Source organism: Rhodnius prolixus, unplaced genomic scaffold (genome assembly GCF_049639745.1).
Source record: "Rhodnius prolixus isolate KJV_2025 unplaced genomic scaffold, Rpr scaffold_10, whole genome shotgun sequence".
In the NCBI taxonomy this organism is placed as follows: domain Eukaryota; kingdom Metazoa; phylum Arthropoda; class Insecta; order Hemiptera; family Reduviidae; genus Rhodnius; species Rhodnius prolixus.
In genome coordinates, this window is record NW_027411615.1 from 24,644,270 (window position 1) to 24,659,916 (window position 15,647).

General features: G+C 33.0%; 1 protein-coding gene and 1 long non-coding RNA gene across 17 annotated transcripts in view; one reads left to right on the forward strand and one right to left on the reverse strand.

Moving 5' to 3' along the window:
- On the reverse strand, positions 1-14,067 carry LOC141456870 (uncharacterized). 3 transcript variants are annotated; one of them, XR_012460085.1, is made up of 4 exons: positions 13,942-14,067; positions 11,883-13,862; positions 5,587-5,735; positions 1-647 (listed from the first exon to the last, which is right to left on the reverse strand). It is a non-coding gene; the product is annotated as an uncharacterized lncRNA (long non-coding RNA). The 3 variants fall into 3 exon arrangements; XR_012460084.1 differs by lacking the exon at positions 1-647 and adding an exon at positions 1,270-3,861; XR_012460083.1 differs by lacking the exon at positions 1-647 and having other exon boundaries at positions 4,641-5,735.
- The window catches only part of para (sodium voltage-gated channel paralytic), a 156,233-nt gene continuing 146,955 nt past the window's right edge, over positions 6,370-15,647 (forward strand). For 9 of the 14 annotated variants that reach the window (XM_074133147.1, XM_074133156.1, XM_074133154.1 and 6 more), the window contains exon 1: positions 6,370-6,961. The gene's annotated coding sequence lies outside the window, so the exon portion shown is untranslated. The remainder of the gene's footprint in view (positions 6,962-15,647) is intronic. The other 5 variants (XM_074133155.1, XM_074133158.1, XM_074133160.1 and 2 more) reach the window with 1 other exon arrangement.

Genomic DNA, 15,647 nt, shown 5'->3' on the forward strand with positions numbered 1-15,647 from the left:
GAAACTCCATTCAATACCATAGATGTCCCAGAACCCCATATGGTGTGTGATAAGGCGAATAAGCACTGCCATCCTCTGGAAAGACGGATCTCCCAGCGCTATAGAGAAGGCTATTAAGAATGACGTAAATGTGCAATGCATCAAAAACTCCAAATACAGATTTTGTTTCCAAATAGATTGGGCTCCTTCTGTTACATGAGTTCTCCGTCGACGGCATGTTTGCTAACTGATTACAGTATTATACAGCTGATCCCTGTACGAGTTTTCAATTATCAGATTCCACAATTAATAATGTTATTTTTTGCAGGAGATTCTAGTTTAAAACTGGCTGAGTCTAGTTTGTTATAAACAAGAAAAAAAAAATCATTGGATTTTTCTCCACAAATTGAAGAATGTCTACAATCATAAAAGTACCAGTTCTGACCGAGTAATTTTTATCGCTAAAAAAGTAGATTTCTTAGATAATCTAAAAGTAATACACAACTTGAGCGTCCTGCTATTTTTCGTTTTATTGATATTCCTCAGGAGATCTCAAACGTGTGCCCGTTGAAACCTCTTACAGTAAATTTAATATGACTTTTACCGGTAGTAAAAAGTAGTGAATTGAGATTAATTTTATAGCGGTTGATAATTCACATTATTTGTACCTGAACAAAAGAAAAAAAAAATCCATTTCAAAATAAATAATAAATCCAGCTGCTATAAACAATCAAATGTATGTAGGCAATCAGAATCAGAATAGCAAGAAATAGCTCCAACTAATATAACTTATCTTTCACATACAGATTTCAGTTCTTCATTGAATTCTAAAAGTGTTGAATTTTCATTTTAGATTTTGCATGTTTACAAAATTATTCGCTTCCGTTATTACAAGTAGGTTTAGACCAGCGGACGGAAAAGGTGACATGTGGAGAGTGGCAATTTAAAAATCAATTTCATTTATTATTTACTATTTATAAGATTCGAACAACACTTTAAGCCTTCCAATAATATTTTGGTGGTTGATACAAAATTAAATGTTTCATTTTACTTTTAATTAGAACTTTTTTTTTTTTTAAATCTTTTATTGCAATTTACCACTGCAACAGTTGTTGCAACAAGCAAATACGGTGAAAGAGAAAAGAAATAAAAGGAAATCATGAATGGAGAAGGCACCCAGTGGTGCCACTCCAGTAACGTGCTTAAGATAAGAGAAGATCACGAGGCCATCTTCTCTTCAATCTCCTTAGAGGATTACCTGGTAATGTGGAGGAAGATAGGTGTTCTATGAGAGGGTTAGGATGAGCTGCTGTAGAGGAATGAAATTTGAAGAAACGAGTGTTAGCAAGATCTGTAATGAAAGGAATTTTGAGGTCATTATGGATAGTGAGGTTAGATACATAGAACGGAGCGTTAAGAAGTTTTCGAAGTATTTTTGACTGTAATGCCTGGAGGCGTAGTGAGTTGGAACACTTAGTCGATCCCCATACTTCGATGCCGCATGACCAAATGGGTCGCAGTAACATTAGATATAAGAGTCTTTTGTTATGTAGGTTAAGTTTCGAACGTTTGTCAAGTAGTCTGGCGAGAAGTTTGTAGCGTTGGTTAGTTTCTTGTCTTTTCAGTCTAGTATGGGGATTCCATGTCAACCGTTTGTCTAGGTGCAGTCCAAGGTAGCGTACTTTGTCCACAGCTGGTATAGGAGTTTGGTTCAAGATGACAGGAGGTAGGATTTTCCGTCTGAGAGTAAATACTATAAACTTACGACTTCGTGACGTTGGTTTTGATTCTCCATTTGAAAAGCCAGTCCTGTAAGTGGTTGATGTGTGTTTGTAGAGTTCGTATAGCGATAAGGGGATCGGAATGTGAAGATAAGATAGCAGTATCGTCAGCAAAGGTGGAGAGGATAGTATTTGGATGTTGAGGTATGTCTGCTGTATACAAGGAGTAAAGAATAGGACCTAGGACACTGCCCTGAGTAATTAGAACTTAGATTGGATTATTGCCGCTCTTCCTTCTTTCTAAATTTTTTAAGTTGCATTACTAGAATTATATTTGTAAGACAATAGGCAGCTATTGGAAGTCCATCTTATCAAAATATTAGTCACTTTTACTGTAGGTGATTTAGGAAAATTACTGGTACGAATTCCATCTGAACTAATTAAAATTAATTTAAAAAAATAAATAGCTTTTAAACAAAATGAATGCATTTTACTTGCATTTTAGGGCAAAATAGTTACCTAAATAGTGGAATGTTCTTACTTACTTAGCCATCCACGAAATTTGTGTTAAAAAAAAAATACAAAATAATCGAGATCTTGTTTTGAAACACACCTTATCAATAGATATTGTTAATCACTAGATATTGTAAAATACGTTTAAATCAAGTTTGTCTAAATTCACAAAAAACCGAAGCCTTCTACTCTCCCCCACTCCAAGCATTAGAATGTGCTTGCTTTGTTGGGGTGGTGACAGATTTGGTAATAAAAACATGGGTTCTTGGAATGCTATTTTATGATCGGCCGGATATTTAATTAATTTAAGAAAAATTAATTTCTTTGATTTAAGTAATTAAGTTTTTTATTTTTACGGAACTATTGGTGAGGCTGAACACAACAGTTCTTGAGATCGCGCTGCAAAAAAGTTCTAAAAACAATTAAAGGAACACCGTTTACCCCCCAAAAAATAACAAATACAGTTCTTGCTCTTGTTCCAGCCTGGAGCTCAATTGAGATAATTGCTGCTTTACAAATTGTTATAGTACCTGCACATTATGGTCTGTGATTGAGGTGACGGATAAATGTCATTAGATCCTCTAGGATTCATTTCAAAACAAATTGACGTATTATATAAATACGTTCATGTCTTCTGAGACGGATTTGCCAAAAAAACGACCAAGATTTAGGTCAAGTCGAAGCATTTCGTCCATCCAAGGATGGAGAGCTTTTAATAAATATTAAGTGGGAAAGTTGTTTAGCAAATTTATTGGTGCACGTAGATAAAAATTAACCATATCGTTATAAGCGGTATAAGCACTAAAAGCGATCATCAAAATCAACTTTTCACATAAAAAGAGTTAATTTTCTTTGCGGTTGAGATGTTGAGGCAAACTTTATATCACTCTCTCTCTCTCTCTCTACACACAGACACACATATATATTTATATATAATACGTTCATATACTTGTTTATATTTTCCTCATCGATATTTTGTCATTTCTATAGCTTCATGTGGATAGAAATTAGCCTATTGACTAGGTTAAACGGAATGGAAAAATTAGAGGAGATGGTGGAAAAAAAAATGCGGATTGAAGGGAGTAAGGGGTTAAGGGGTTAGAACAAGTTTGGAAGGAATGAATGCGATGGAGCTGGATGGAGTGGCGGAGAGGGGTTCTGGAGTCGGACGGTTTGTTATTTCACAGAGGGTCTGTTGCTATGGATACGGAGTCACGCACACGACACTCGATCGTTATACAGCTCCCTCTATCGATCATATCCTACACGTTTCATTATTATTATTATTATTATTTTTTGAATATTTTTTTATGGGTAACGTTTTGTTTTTTCTTAAATGATGATCAAATTCAATTCGTAAAGAATTGTTTTTTAAACGGCACATTTCAAACAAATTAAGTTGAAATACTACAGACTCTTTCTTCTATCAAACAATTCTTTAACTGTTTCTTCCAATTTAACATTTTTATATCTCTTCTTGTTAATCTAATACAAGAAATAAACTTCATGCCCCAGAGCGCAAGTGAAACAGAAATATCAGGTTAGAGATCAGCAGGAACCTCCCACATACCTGATTCAATTTACCGACATTGTGCTACATGGCTAGGGGTGAGCAATCTCATTTAGTATGGTATACCTGATGATGAACCTGAAATAAGATTGAAACTTCCAGTAGCTTTTACATGAAACATTATATAAACTAAGAAAATGTCTGATATACGTCTTTGGCACCTTTAAAAATACGTTAAAAGAATGTTTTTGTAACTCTAAAGAGGCGCAGTATTATGTTCACGCTCATACGTATCAAGGAAATCTCCGAGAGTGTCTCAAAGTAAGAAAACTAAACTACCGTAAATGACCCGAGGGACGAGTAATACATTAGTTGCGGCAAAATTCTAATTACACAAAATTCCACACATTATATGGAGAAAACAAAGTGGTGGGATCACAGGTAAAAACCTTCTTTTTTTTTATGATTTAAGGCGCGTCAACATCTAAGGTTATTGGCGCCCGGAGCTTTTTCCAGTGCACTGCCGGCCTCCGGACAGTGTTCTCTCGTTACAGACAACACTGTCCATCACCGGACAGTGGGCTGTAAGAAGCTCCCAGGAAGAGAAAATCTAAGGGTCAGCAGCTGGATTCGAACCCGGGACCTCCGCATGGGAGTCCAGTACCCTAACCGCATAGCTAATCCCTTCCCAAAACCATTATTATTATTTTAGCTGATTCTACATTGAATAATACGTTGGCGATCTGTTTAGTAAGTCAATTTAAAACTTCTGTCCTTAACAGACGATTAATTTATAACGTATTCCCGTAAAATTAATTAAAAATATCCAAAAAATTGTGAGAATACTGGCAAAAAAAAAATATAACAAAAACTATCGATTTTAATGAGGAAAGCACGTCTTAGGAGCTCTCTAAAAAAAGCAAGACGTGAACTGTGCTGAGGAGAGGTAAAGCTCAACCAATCAGAATGCTGCTTTTTTACCGAGAAGCACTATGGTATTATAAAAAAACAAAAAATTGTTATTGGAACAATTTATATTTAACATAGTTTATAAAAACTCCTATTTTTTTTTAAAGAAATTACTACTTTTCACTCATACAGTTTGGATATTGTATACGGATGATCTTTACCATATGATTCATATCAGTGTCCTCGGGCTTCATAAAGCTCTCTCACATTGCTTCCCGGAAGGAAATACATTGTCAATTTTAGTTGTTTTTAGATTGGGATTTTTGTCCAAAATGCGAAGTTTGGAGTTGTATTTAAGTTGATTACATTCATATTGTTCTTGGTTTAATCAAATACTTTAGTATTTTATTACGCAATTTTTGACATTAAGGCAAGTGCCAAAAATAGTTGTCTTACATGAACTAAAACATCAATTTATTAAATTACCTAAATTATTATAACAACGATGTATGCTTGAAAGAACAATAACACAATAATTTGTTCATTAATTTTACTTTTTATCGATTAATATCAGTCAATTTTTTTTTTGGCTACCGATATTTTTATCGATTTTGCAATTTAATATCTATTTTTATTCACTGCATAGGTAATTTTGTTTTATTTTTAGAAAGGCTTCTACTTTATTTGAAGTGGGTTTGAATATTATAATTAATGATTTCTGGTATTTATATCAGTAATTAAAAAAATTTTAGGACACAAGCATTGATCATTTTAATAAATTTAATTTCAATATCCATCCGTACGATTGTCTTGAATGTAAGTTTCAGTTTGACAATTTCTGTGATACACTTTTACAGACTCAGGGAGGTCTAACAGTGTTAAAACAGCTATCTTTCTCTTTTTTACAGAAATCTTGATCATAAGCATCTTGCCTAAAATAACAGATCTGATTACCTCAATTGCAGATTTCTTCTTAAGATAATCAGTTTTGGTCTTCTGGGACCACAATTAAAGGCAACTAAGCAACTCCTTCTCTGTCTGCCTCAAATTAAGTTTCCTTTTTGCTAGTCTCTTCAGAGAAATTCTGGCACTCCTTTAGCAGGCTGAAATGAAAAGAGTTTTGAGAAGCAGTATCAATGCCTGGGTTTGTCTGTTTAGTTTGTTCGGGAGTAATGTAAGGAATGATTGAGATTTGGAACTCTAGGATATGGAGGCATTTTCCAAACGAAAATCCTTAGAAGAATGTCTTTTTTGTTGAGTTGGGAGGGAAAGGATCAATGCCAAATTAGGTCTCATACCTACGGGAACCCTCTTAATAATAATGACATCACGGTCGTCCTAAATGTGGATGTTAGCTATAAAGGTTGGGAAAGTCTGAAGGAAAATTAGGGCATCTGATAAGATTTGCTTTAGGTCAGTGGGATTTCAAGGTGACACTGTTACTATGTTCATTTAGCTAATTTCTTCAACTTTAGACAGTAATATAGGTCAAAGATCAGAGATACATTAATTAACAGAAAAAAAGGGGAACAGACTTCGACTTTTCTCCACTTAAATAACGTTATAAAAACCATTTAGAGGGGAAAAGGACTTTTTCGTCCTAAGTATGTCAGGAGGGTAGTTGTATTGGGGGGAAGTTTTGCACTATGGCAGTAGCAAGGACCAGGGGTGGATGGCACACTGTAGAGGTGGAGATATCGACTCCCCCACTACCGGCCGACTGTAGCGACACTAGCGCAGTCTACCAGCCGAGACGTTCAGACATGTGTCACCACTGAGGGACTACCCGCGGATTGCCTCCCGCACAACGACACCTCGGCTGTGCTTTATTATTATAATTTTTTAATTTTAGTGGTAACGGATTTTTTGTAATTAAACCAATTTTAATATATTAAACAAATAAAAAGGACGAGTTATAAATAAAAACAGTAATTAAACTCGGATATTTAAAAAAAAAAATCCAAAAATTTAAAATAAATAACACGACCGGGTTATACCAGCCAAACGAATAATTATTTTTTTTTTTAAAACAAAAAAACGATTTTCCAATTTTTTCCGATTTTTGTTTTCTTTTTCCTTTTTTGTTCATTTCTCTGGCTGAGCTCCACGGGTAGGTAGGCCAGTTTTGGAGTAGTGTGAGAAGGCGGGGCTTTCAATTTCTGTAGTTTTAACGTGATTAATTTTATATAAAAATAGTAAAAATATTTGTAAAACTACAATAATAGCTCCGCATCGTCTCACACAGTGCTGTGTTTGAGTGAAATGTTATATTTGTAAGAAAATTCTAGACAAGCCAACAAAACTCCCAATATTAAAGGAACAAATAAAGGTAAGATTTTTACTTTACTATTTATTTTTAAAGCAAATTTACTGAATAACAAATATTGCTTATTTTTCCGATTTTATTATTATTATTATTATTTTTTTTTGACAGGATCGTCCCCTCCCCTAAAGAACAAAAGACCCTGGTCTTAGCTAGACAGATTCTAGGGTATTGCGCAAGCGTATTACCCTCGCAAAAAAAGGTTCCCTCGGAATTTTCTTTTATTAAATAGATTTTCATATGAAAAAAAGATTATAGTATTATCTTGAAGAATATATATTTTTTTAATACACATACATAAACACATTTGTAAAAGGTAAAAAATTAATTCAATTATAAATTGGAAAAAAAGTCGCAATTGCGCACCTTAGATCCCCTCCATTTTGCCAGTGCTAAAATCCCCACTACCTAAATTTTAGGGAAAAAGCAGCCATTTTGATAGGGCTTTTCACCACCCTACCAGGATTTTGGCAGATAAAAAGAGAAAAAAATAAAGTTTATTTCATTTATTTGTTCCCTTTCTTTGTCTATAAAAGAAGAATGATTTCATATCAAATTGTTACATAAATGTTAACAAGTCCTAACTACTCATTAAGGGATGTTTCATGTATTCTTTCTCCTCAAAAAAGAAGTAACGTCTAGGACAGATACAAAAGAATAAGAAAAGAAAATAACTACAGAGTAAAATGCAGGAAGAAGATATAATAGAGATGGCGAGGAGTGGGTGGAGGGGGCAGTTGCACGCTAAAGGAAATGTCGCATTGCTGTTCCTGGAGGTCCGTCATGTACCCCTTCTCTTTACCCAGTCTGGCCAGCCAGCACAAGGAAATTTTGAAACCAAATTCCAAAAAACTACAAATTTTGACAATATCAAATGTGAAGATTTTTTTTTTTTTTTTTTTTAACGAAAAATCATTGCCAATGACTCTTTGAGGAAATATTGAAACAATTTTAGATCGGAGATCTTTCAAATTTTTTTGCAAATAATTTTGTAAGCAACATTGTTTTCATCCGAAATACAATTATTGTCAAATTAAGGAATCCCACACTCCTTTACCAACAACTAAGAGCAACAAAAAAAAAGGCTGGTGTGAATCCCGTACATCAGTTTCTCCTTTTACAATGCTAATAGTTTTTTTTTTATAAGTTGGGACTTTGTACTAAATATTTTGTTATTGTGAAACTTACAAAAATACAGTCAATTATGAAAGATGGTACATCCTCTTAATAGCTTTTGAAATGTGGCATTTATTTATTATCTAGCTATCCTAATAGTAGAATTGTAGGGCAAGAGTTGATAAATTGAAATATGATAATTGAAATTGGTGCCACGATGGATAAGCTTTTGGACTAAAACAGCCGACTGGAAGGGCCACTTTGTACCATTTTTCATATTTGTTTTTGTTTTCTAATTTTCTCAAAAACTGCTCCAATTATTCTTTTAAAACTTCGTACGATCATTGCTCATATGAAAATCTATTATAAACTTGAATTAGAATTTTATTTCTAAGAGAAATGCTTAATTAGTACTAAGATAGATAGTTCTAGATGAGAGGTGAATATCTCTTTAAAGTGAAATGAGCGCCTCTTTACCTGTATAATGGTGATAAGAATTAAAATTGTAAATAACTCCAAACTTGAAGGAAATGAGTTGAACAGAATTGCCGCTCTGATTTTTAACGATTTCCTCGCATAAATAATTATTAAAGTAATTATTATTAAGAAAAAGAAAGCTGTAAAAGAAAATTTCATACCAGACATAATATTTCTTAAAGTAGTACTTGTGCCGAGCATTGTTAGTTGGCCATATTTAAAAGTAGCACTTTTCATGGGGAAGTGTAAGAGCATCTGATACCCTATAAAAAGGCATTTTCTCGAAAAATGTGCCAAAATTGAAATCTACAGTCCTTAACTGAAGTTATTGCCTTCGCTGAAAACGTTTTTTAGAACGTAGCGGTCTTAAAAAAAAAAAAAAATCTTAAAAAATATCACGCGTTACTACCTAGTAGAGCAGAAACTAAGGCAACTATTAAATATATTGTAAAGTATCGATTATTAAATATCAATTATTACAACAATTAATTCAATTCCTTTCTCTAGCTCTCCAGTAAAAGAATATTTTTAGTGCATGATATGGGTTAGCCTTTGCTTTTCTATGTGACTATGTGAAAAGTATTGTAATAGAACAGTTCAAATTGGTAATCTGTTAATACATGCGATACCAACTTTTTGATGGAAATTTGTCAACTAGAAGATTTGGCTATACTGATTAGATTTACTAGTTTTCCACAATTTTCTCAAAAAATACTTCCACGTTTTCTTTTATTAATAAGAGACCTTTTACTTTTATTATATAAAGAAAATATTCATCAAGTTCAATATTCTGAAAAAGTTCTGTTAACATTGTCACGTGCTATTATGGCAGCGAAGTAGACTGCTGCTTTAACCACTATTCAACCCTTCTATTTCTGCAATTGTACCTTCACATATTCTATATTTAGTCGAAGGAAACTGAAAATTTGGGGAGAAAAAAGTTCATGATAAATTTAATAATCGGAGTGAAAGAGTGTTAATATCCTGCGCATATATATTTAACCACAATCCTTATCGTACTTTGTTTTTGCTTTCACGAACCACAAAGTAATCTCTCTTAAACAAATTGCATTGTTTAAAAATATTTGTTTTTAGACTTATAATCTTTGTTTTATAAGTTATGAAAAAAATAAGTTGTTATACGCATTTATTTATTAAGATAATATGCATTGAATTAAAATATTATATACAATATATTAAAAGTGTCCGGTAGTTGTATAAGGGGTGATCGTCCAAAAACTGTACAAAAAAGCACAATAACGCTGAAAAACAACCAAACTTTAACAATTTTTTTCTCTTTTTCTATATACAGGGTGAACCAGTAAGTATTGTCAATAGGCCTACTGCGTGTAGTACATCTAAAGTGGAGTTCAATGACGTATTGGCCAACTTCATATTTTCCTCTGTTCTTGAGTGACGTCACTTTAAAGTTTTTTTCTAAAATCATTACTTTTTTTCAATAAAAATGTTATTACTCAGAAAGTTTTAGTCCGACTTCGATTCTGATGACATGGTTAGAAAGACAGATTAATTTCCTAAAAATTGACACCATTTTGAAGCATAAATTATTCTCCAAACTGCCTTAATCTTCCACCGGAACCTAGGAAAATAAAAGTAATCGAAATTTTTAAGAAAACTCATTAGGCCCTTATGTTATCATTTTCAGACCTAGGTGCTGGCACTTTTTACAAAAGTTTCCTGGCCTAATGGGCTTTCAAACGGTATATAAAAAAAAAAATAAAAAAAAATCTAAACTGAAATATTTGACTGAAATGTTAGAAAATATTTTAAACAAGTGCTATTTTTATAATCGAAGGCTAATTTGCTCAGTTTCAAAATCTAACATTTTGCCAAATATTTCAGTTTAGATTTTTGTTTTTTTATTTTTATTTTTTTTTTGTGTAATAAGTAACCTTAGACTACCTTATTTTAAGACAATCTACTTTAAAAATTGACTACAGCTCCCATCCCCAAGAGTTTAATGAATTAAACAACACAATACAATATCACTGCTGTATGCTCGTGAACACGTTTTCTTGCAAAACAAACGTAATTTCTCATACGAAGATAAAAGGAATCCTGGAAAATGATATACCGTTTGAAAGCCCATTAGGCCAGGAAACTTTTGTAAAAAGTGCCAGCACCTAGGTCTGAAAATGATAACATAAGAGCCTAATGAGTTTTCTTAAAAATTTCGATTACTTTTATTTTCCTAGGTTCCGGTGGAAGATTAAGGCAGTTTGGAGAATAATTTATGCTTCAAAATGGTGTCAATTTTTAGGAAATTAATCTGACTTTCTAACCATGTCATCAGAATCGAATTCGGACTAAAACTTTCTGAGTAATAACATTTTTATTGGAAAAAAGTAATGATTTTAGAAAAAAACTTTAAAGTGACGTCACTCAAGAACAGAGGAAAATATGAAGTTGGCCAATACGTCATTGAACTCCACTTTAGAGGTACTACACGCAGTAGGCCTATTGACAATACTTACTGGTTCACCCTGTATATATATATATATATAAGCACACATTAATTCTATGCAAATTAACTTAATAAATAAATCAACTTAATGCATATAAAAACTTAATGGAGTGCAACTTTATGGGTCATATTTATTTTAACAATGTTAAGTTTGCAAGTTCAATCATTAAAAAACTTAACCTTATTGGATACAAATAATTAGATAATTTTTATCTTTACAAGGGAAAGAGAAGAGGTAGGAATTCTAATTTTAATACATTAAATTCAACTATTTTATCTTAGAAATAAGTTTTCTCTCTTAAAAAGTGCCATCTGGATTTTATAATTAATCCAGGAAATCCAATCATTTTAGCCTTATTATTCTAGCGCAAGAATTAAAACGAATATATATATATATATATATATATATAGAGAGAGAGAGAGAGAGAGAGAGAGAGAGAGAAATACAATGCTTAAAATTTGCATTATTTACCACCACAATCGCCTTTACTACTGTTATACGAGTATCATTTGATTTGAGAGAGTTCACTGTTTTCTGATTATTGATTGATTATGTAATTTACTGTTACATATCTCTTACATGAGGATTTGGAGCATCTAGAGCTACATTAAAACTATAAGTAGCTTATAACTTACGAACTTTCCTGTTATTTTATTTTTATAGCTAAATTCATGTTTTGAGGTCCTCTTTCACAAAAGATTTTTTTTTAAATATTATTTTTTTCAATCGTGTAAAATAAAAGAAAAGATATTTAATTGAGGAAAAATTAAAAAAGTAGTTCACTTTAAAATTCAATTAAAATTAGGAAATGGTCTTCTTTAAATGATTATTTCATATAAGTTACGAACTCTTTATTATGAATGCAGGAAAAAGATGCCTATAGGTGTCTTGGGACACCCTCAGAAATGCTAGATCCCTGATGAAGAAATTGCCAGATCCTCTTTACCCTTCTTGAAAAGAAATTTTAGTCTTTAAATACTCAATTTTTCACTTGGACTTCCATTAATATAGGAGACAGGTTATACTAAACCCGCAACACATGACTGTATTGCATGTCCACTCGTTTCACTCCAACTGCCAGGTTACAACCAGCTCTGTAAGAAACAACAAAAATTTCTGTTAATAACTAACTATCTATGGTTTGATATTGCCGAACAGATATTTTTCTCAAGTTAATTAGATTTATGTTTAGACTAATTAAGATTGGATGGCTAATAGTCTATCCTGGAAACCAAAAGCACATTATCATTCGACTTCATGATGATTTCTAACGTAGTAATCGTCTATTTTTTTCAGACTTAGCCAAACTACCTAATTAGATGTAGACGTATTCCGGAAGCTCATAATTTACTATTAACTTTAACCACACAAGACTCGAACTTCCACTTATTAGACCGCACTCATTATCACTACACTGAATTCCATCCAATATTTCCAATATTCTCACTTTTAAAAGCATGAAAGGATCCCTCGCTCGAACGAACTACTGAGGACTTTTTTTCTGAAAAGCAACTGTTTCGAATAAAACTTATTGAATTCATCTGTGCTATTAGTGTTGCAAATACCAACAAATCGTAGGAGCGTTTTCAGAAGAAATACCAAAAAAATTGAAATTCTAGTAAAGTATAAATCCCATTGTTTATACACTTAAATTGGCCTGTCTTAGTACTTTTAATAAGTTTTAAACATGACAAGCACTTCAGAAATCCTTTTCAAGAGCACAGGAACACCCAACTACTACTTCAATGGATGCTGTATATTGAGTATCTTTTTTTTTTAATTATTATACTTTTAAAAACTCATTAAAATATTACATACACAGGTCAAGCGCGATAGAATCGAATTACTGGTACAAAAGATCATATTTGTAAACAAATTAAGTTGTTGCGAATTGTTCAATAAATAAAAATAATCAGTTTCGTCCAGATTTTTATGAGAAAGCATGGCTTTAAATTTTCACTACGCAAGAATTACCAAAAAACAGCGTTGCAAGTAGTAATTCGATTAAAGGGAAGAATAAAGTACAAATAAAGTAGGCTTCTTCTTGCGAGAAATCGCGCGATCTTTGAACCAAAACCTTTCTTCTGTGCTTCAAGTACCGATAAACGTGGTCGTCACCATCCTTGGGAGGCATAATCAGTGCCAAGATCGTCGCCTCTGACAAATTATTTTAAAGGATAGCTTCAGCTTATCGAATATTGGATACATAATTCAAGACAAAAAGTGCCCATGCGAACAATTGTACAGAGTTCTTTTTGGTTTTTCTCCTATCGGCCATTTTAAAGGCTTCCATTCTCTCGATTTCAGAAAAACACTTTCTTGGCAATGGGAATTTCCAGGAGTGCCAAAAAGGGAGACACCAGTGAGTGGGTCAATGTCACAACTTCATAGGGAAGTCACATGGCACTGGTCCGGAAGTGGCAAGTAAACAACTTCGGAAAACCTAACAGTGAGGAGGCCAGGGTAAAGACATAAATTTGAGTTTGTAGCGGTATAATAGCCTAGGCATTGGGTTTGGTCTCCCCTGGTCTTTATCCATATCAGACTCAAAGCTCATCGTTACATAGCAGAAATTTTAAGGCCAATTTAAGGGAAGTTAATTATATGAGTATATTAATTAATTTCAATTCAGTTATTTTCCGATGAAGTATATGATGACATTAATGTGTTCTTGAATCAAGAAATAAACTATAGCTAATCACTTCTCTGATAACCGCTTAATAACTCAAAAGTATACTTATCTTGTTACTTTATTTCTTGGTTTTTAATTTTAAGTACAGAACTCATCTAGTAGATCTTGCTCTATTCAAATCCAGTGTTTTGATATCCTATAAAAATGAGTTAATGTAGAGAAGATTCGGGCTTAGTAGATACCCAGTTCACAGCTGAAGGCGGTCAAAGATTTACCAATCGATGCTGGCGGTTGTCTGACGTCATTGGGTCTCCCTGTGGCACGAACGAGGAAACTTCCAACCTTGCCATCCCCACCTCGCTTTTTCCCAACCAATCCCGCGACACCGCATTTTCTATTTTCAGCGAACACACAAAATAGACAATAATTTGTTTTTATTAAATTTAAAAAAAAAAAAATCTCGGTCACGCAGTTAAGGGTTTTATTTAAAAAAATAAAATACTGAAAAGAAAGAACCTTACCGGAAATGGCTAAATGATGGAAAGCTTTAAACCACAAACTGGTAGGTTCGATTTAATGAATTACATAATTTCTTCGAAATTCTCTTATTAGAAATTTTCAACTTACTAAGTAAAAGAAGATAATGCGATCACACAGACAGAAATGAGTTTTCCGGCAATTATCCTTTTAGAGATCCCCACAATTAGAAAAACAAGTTTGTTTTTTTGCAAATCAATCTATCAAACTGTGCAAGGTCAACATAACTCAACAAAGGAAAGTGGAAAGTTTAGATATTTCGACTTGGAAAGAACTTTTAGACAAAATCATCCTAACGGAAGGCCAACTTTACGGAAACTTTTTTCTCGATACATAACACAGCTTTCTTCAAACATCCAACTATCTAGATCTAACTTTTATTTGAAATTTCCTTACGACAGTTTTTGGAGAGAGGGAAGGTTACGGCTTCCCTCTTTAGTGACTTTTTAGGGATAAAGTTCGAGCTTATTATCTTAATAATGCTCTTTAGGATTTCAGTGTTCAAGAAAGACTTCGAATTTAAATAAAATAGGCTGAGCGTAAGGGCAATTTCAAATAAAATTAAAGTAAAATAAAAGTAAAGTAAGAAAACGTAGGGTAATTCCTAGTTGCGGCCCAGGATTTTCATGAAAACTTTAATATTAAAAGATTCAAGTTAGGTATATACTACGTCTAAGACATTCTGATGTTTCTTTAAAGAATTCTTTACCTTCTATACGTACAGAAAGTAAATCGAAATCATATGATAACACTTATTCATTTAAGCGATCTTCATATCCATCAATTCACTTAGCTTCACTAACTAGCGCAGCTACTTCGACAATGACCCGAATCTTTTCTTTTCATAAAACAACTTTATGTGTACAGATTGTTTACTTAGATTTAAGCTTTGATGCTAATCCTACGATGTAACAGCATCTAAAGAACCGTTGCCATTTCGAGTCGAGTTCAGATATTTTACCACAATTACAGCATTCTTCGTGAGTGGCTTCTTCCTTGAATTAATCATGTTGAGTTACAATCACTATAACTTCTGCGAGAATTTAACACCTACGGTGCTATAGATTTCCCCTTTCATGACCTTGATGATAAATGATTTTAGGAAATATTGAGGTGCGGTCAATAAATTTCTTTCTTCATACCAACGTTTCGGTAAATATATTACCCTTCATAATCATAATCTGCTTTAATGTTAACTTTTCAACTGCTATAACTGTTTTAATTAAACTGCTCTCAATCAAAAACAACAACTCGAACATTTTCAAGACACTCATTTGGGGATCCCATATAGTTTAAAAAGCATTTAATGGGGTGACAACAAAACATTGACCGTTTAAAAAACTGAAGACGTTCTGCGGCTATAAAACACATCAATATGTCTAAAGTTTTACAAAGACGATTGTAAAAGATTAATAGAGTCGGCAGTGTGCTTATCTAACTGTGA